Here is a 5,407-nt window from a genome sequence, read left to right as displayed (position 1 = left end):
AAATAAGTAACCCTTACAGGGAAATGGCAATAATCTCACTTAGCCTAAATAAGTCAAAAGTATAACTTGAAGTGGTTTTAGTTAGGATAATGGGTTTCACAAATATACCGGAAGCACCAGTGTCAAAAGGACATCCTGAAGGTGGAAGTTCTACCCACATGTACTCTTGAGTTGCTTAGATGCTGTTAATCTGTTCTTGTGCAGAGCTGCTCATTCTTAAAAATGTATGTAACATTCTGAGTTGAAAGGAGAAGACAGTCACACAGTGAAATCTCTCCCCCCTGAGATAACTATTCTCTCCCTGTTTTGCTGCTATCCTGTCTACACACTGCTATTGTTGCAAAACTTGCATAACAGTATTGTGATTTGTCAATTCTGTTCTCTCCCATTAGGCTCTGAGCTCTCTGAGGGTAGGGTCTAAACCATAGCCATTTTGCATCTACTGTTTCCTCCACTGTGCCTGGAATAGATTAGCTGCCCAGACAACTTTTATTAAACTGAACAAAAGAAGCAATGAAGATTTTAAAGTGCTGCATTTATAAGACACATGGCTACAGAAACCTGAATATTCTTGGAAGCTAATCTTCACGCAGAATGAGTCAATATGTTTCTGTCCTGTTTAAATACAAGATCTCGAGATAGCATATTATTTATGTCCATCATAAAAACTTAACAAACATTGCACAACACAATAAGCACAATACATTGGTAACTTCTGGCACATTTCTAAAAAAGTTTCTTTTCTATGTACTCTTTTTGTCCACCCCTTACCATCTCTACCTCCTAGAATCCAGCACAGGCTGTAAACCTCAAACCTGCTGTTTTAGCAGTGAGTTATCAGAGGGCCTTGACTTCCTCTTAGAATGATGGTATGCAGCTGAGCTAATAATAGTAGCGTCATCAGAGTATTTGCTGGTTGCCATCTTCTGTTTTAAAGACTTTAAAAACACTTCCTTGTCATAAGGTGGAAAAGAACCCACATGTCTGCAAAATAGTCCTTATCAGGAGAAATAGGAACATAGCACAATTTCTTTCTGGCCCCTAAACATTTGCAAACTACTGACACGACACACTCACATGATGTCTCAAATCTTTAGACATCTCCCCCCAGGCAGAAAAGAAGGAGCCTCATTTTTCTTCCCCTGCTGGCTTTCCTGAGATTTGAGTGGTGGGACTGTGTTGAAACAACTGGCTGGCTTTTTTTAAAGAAACATGTTAATTCAAAACTCTAGGATAAGGGTAGCTGATCCTGGTAGGCCTGATCTGTCTGGATAGTTTCTTTTCAGATTAGTTTGACAGAGATAAGTCTAAGATTTCTCAAAAGCATATTTGCTTTCTATTGAAGAAAAACAAAAAACAAAGGAAACACACACACACGCACACACGTATGCAGGTGACCAGTGATTAAATTTCATAATAAAACACCCAATCCAAATTGCCTGTGCTTAAACTAACCTAAACTACTGATGCAGCCATTTTGAGTGAACTTAGTAGGAAATACAGCCAAATAGGTCTTCTTCCTGGTATTCGAGAAGAAGGAAAATAAAACAATTCGGATATAGGCTTGATCTATGTAACATAGTCACTAGGCTTGATCTATGTAACATAGTAACTATGTCACTGTAAAAGAGTGGTTAAACTTGATCTATGTAACATAGTAACTATGTCACTGTAAAATAGTGGTTAAGAGTATGGATGCTAGAGTCAGATTGTCTAGGTTTGAACACTGATTCCACCACTGTCTAGCTGTGGGATCAAGTTACATAAAACTCCCTGGGACTCTATTTCTGGGTCTGTGTGATGGTACTTACCACTTGTGTGTGTTACAGGCATTAAAGTTATGTCAGGACATATAAATCACTGAATACGGTGCTTGACAACTTCATTATTGATTACTACATGTAGATTATTATAAAGTTAATGAAATTTAGCTTCAGGGGCCCTCATTTGCACACTCTCTCCAAGTTCTCGGAGTGGCCCTAGCAGAGTGTTCATGTGATGGTTAATTTTATGTCAACTTGACTGAACTAAGGGATGCCCAGGTAGCTGGCAAAACACATTTTGGGGTGTATCTGTGAAAGCATTTCCAGAAGAGAAGGGCATTTGGATCAGTAGACTAGTAAAGAAGACCACACTCACCAATGTGGGTGGGCATTATCCACTATGCTGAAGGCCTGAATAGAACAAAACGGCAGAGGAGAAGGGTGAATTTGCCCTTGCTGTTTGAGCTGGGACATTCATCTTCTCCTGCCTTGGATATCAGTGCTCCTGATTCTCAGGCCTTTGGACTTGGACTGGGACTTAACACTATTGGTTTCCCGGATTCTCAGGCCTTTGGGCCTTGTACTGGAACTACACCACCTGGTTTCATGGGCCTCCAGCTTGCAGACAGCAGATTGTGGGATTTCTCAGCCTCCATAATTGCATAAGCCAATCCCTCATTATAAATCTCCTTCTATATACAGTCATGCATTGCTTAATGATGAAGATAAGTTTTGAGAAATGCATCATTAGGCAATTTTATTATCGTGTAAACTTCATAGAGTGTACTTACACAAATTTTGGTACTATAGCTTACTACACACCTAAGCTATATGGTATAACCTACTGTTCCTAGGCTTCAAATCTTTGTGGCATGTTACTGTGCCAAATACTGTAGAGAACTCTAACACAATGGTAAATAGTTGTGTATTTAAACATATCTAAACAGATAAAAGCTACAGTAAAAATACAATGTTATAATATTATGGAACCACTGTTGTATATGTGATGCGTTACTGATCGAAACATCATTTTGCTGTGCATGACTATATCTATATATATCCTATTGGCTTTGTTTCTCTGGAGAACCCTGACTGATATAGTTCACATATATATTTTTTTGAGTTTTGTGAAAGTAAGTGATTTTAATTACAATCAGTTAAGGCTGCTATCTTTCTCCATGTCAAATTTCACTGTATCATTTTCCCTTGAATTTAGAGGTGCTTGAGTGTCCACCAGCATTTTGGGGATCTAAGGGGAAGTTGAGTTGAAAACATATCATTTAACTAAAATTTAAAAACACATTTTGGATTGTTCCAATAAAACAATGAGGAATTATAAAAACCTAATTTGGATATAAAAGAAAGGTGCTCTGTTTTGTTATCTAAAAGTGCTTTTATTGAAGAACTAAGAGAAAATTTACATAAAAAGTTAATGGGATATGAAATAAAAGTGATAAAAATGCATGATGACATTGCTTCTTGTTCAGATACGAAGAAGCAAACTATGTATAACACTTTTTCCAGATCATTCTAAAACCAGTGCTTCCTTAGAGGGAAAAGAGAAATTTTTAGAAGTAATGGATAAACTCTTGGATTGTTTGATACTCTATTAAGAGGAAGGAATCATAAAATCCTACAAAATATAGAAATTTCTTGCTGATTTGATACAAAATACTGACATTGACAAAGATGACATAAACCTCAAAATATGCTTCTGCAATGAAGAAACAGATGAGAAGCTAAATAATTAGTCTATCCGTTTTCACTGGTATCCTGGATTTTTTATAGCTTGTATGCAGAAAAAGCTTGGTAAAGATTTTCCCAAATCTAATATCAACCATAACATATACTATGGTATTAATAATGAATTATAAAACTGAAATAAACATTTTAAAACAGCAACAATTTTTTAAAAACAAAATTTGATTAGCCATATTACAGGAAAAACTAAATTTAAAAAAAGTTCTCTTTAGAAAATTATATTAATATATTATTATCATATGAAGAGGTGATCAGAGAGTATACAGCCAAAAATATTGGTAAAAAGTTGTACAGCCATATGTCAGGCAGTTTATTAATAAAAAATATTATGGGATTTTCCAGATTTTTTATGTTTGTGAATGTAAAAGACTATTTTCCAGAGATAGTCATCACAGTATCTCCTATCCCACATGTTCTTGTTATAAGGTGATTGACACATCCCTCATTGAGAAGTGGAATCTACGTTCCCTGTCTTTGAACCTGAGCAGATGTGACTGTGGCTGAAAGGATGTTGTAGTTGACAGAATAAAGGTCCCTCAAAAATGTCCACATCCTATTCCTCACCACCTGTGAATATGTTATGTAATATAGCAAGATGGAATTAAGGTTGCAAATCTGCTGACCTTTTTTTCTTTTCTTTTCTTTTCTTTTTTTTTTGAGACAGGGTCTTTCTCTGTCACCCAGCCTAGAGTGCAGTGGTGTGAACATGGCTCACTGCAACCTTGACCTGGACTCAAGTGATACTCCCATCTCAGCCTCCCAAGCTGAGACTACAAGTGCATGCCACCATGCTTGGCTAATTTTTAAAATTTTTGTAGAGAAAACGTCTTGCCATGTTGCCCAGGCTGGTCTAGAACCCCTGGGCTCAGGCAATCCTCCCATCTCGGCCTCCCAAAGTGCAGAGATTACAGACATGAGCCACCATGCCCAAACTTTTCTTTTTCTTAAAAATACGGAACACTTCATAAATTTGCCTGTCATCCTTGCATGGGGGCCATGCTACTCTTCTCTGTAACATTCCAATTTTAATATATGTGACCAGGTGTGGTGGCTCACGCCTGTAATCTCAGTACTTTGGGAGGCTGAAGCGGGCAGATCACCTGAAGTCAGGAGTTCAAGACCAGCCTGGCCAAGAGGGCAAAACCCTGTCTCTGCCAAAAATACAAAAATTAGCTGGGCGTGGTGGTGCACACCTATAATCCCAGCTACTTGGGAGGCTGAGGCAGGAGAATCACTTGAACCCAGGAGGCAGAGGTTGCAGTGAGCCGAGATCGTGCCACTGCACTCCAGCCTGGGTGACAGAGTAAGACTCCATCTCAAAACAAACAAACAAACAACAAACAACCCCCCCCCACACAAAAAAAACAACAAAAAAACAATTTTAATATATGTGATGCTGAAGCAAGCACCAGCTGACCTTGAGATGGTGAGACTATACTGGACTATTCAGGTGGGCCCAATATAATCACTAAGGTCCTTATAGTTGGAAGTGGGAGGCAGAAGAGTCAGAGTCAAGAGAGATCTGGAGATGCCATGATGCCGGCTTTAAAGATGGAGGAAGAGCCACAAGCTAAGGAACGCAGGTGGCCTCTAGATGGTGGAAAAGGCAAGAAAATGAATACTCTCTAGAGCCTTCAGAAGGACTGCAGCCCTGCTGACACCTTGATTTTAGCCCAGTGAGACCCATTTCGAACTTCTGACCTCCAGAACTATAATATGATCAACATTTGTTGTTTTAAATCCCTAAATTTGTGGCAATTTCCTAGACCATCAGTGTGAAATTAATATAGATGCTATCTGACTGCCAAGGCTGGTTTGTAAAAGGAGACACAGTGTTCAACTGATTTTCTTCAGGCCCTGCCACCATGCCATGAGGAAATGGA

At 38.5% G+C, this 5,407-nt stretch overlaps 1 non-coding gene across 1 annotated transcript; it reads right to left on the bottom strand.

Moving 5' to 3' along the window:
• Positions 1 to 4,470: 4,470 nt before the first annotated feature.
• LOC112439650 (U6 spliceosomal RNA) lies at positions 4,471 to 4,580 on the bottom strand. The gene has a single exon (XR_003027905.1). It is a non-coding gene; the product is annotated as a U6 spliceosomal RNA (small nuclear RNA).
• Positions 4,581 to 5,407: the final 827 nt, after the last annotated feature.

This window comes from Pan paniscus, chromosome 3 (assembly GCF_029289425.2).
Source record: "Pan paniscus chromosome 3, NHGRI_mPanPan1-v2.0_pri, whole genome shotgun sequence".
Lineage (NCBI taxonomy): Eukaryota > Metazoa > Chordata > Mammalia > Primates > Hominidae > Pan > Pan paniscus.
Note: the sequence above shows the minus strand (reverse complement) of the source record. Positions and strands in the feature narration are given on the sequence as shown.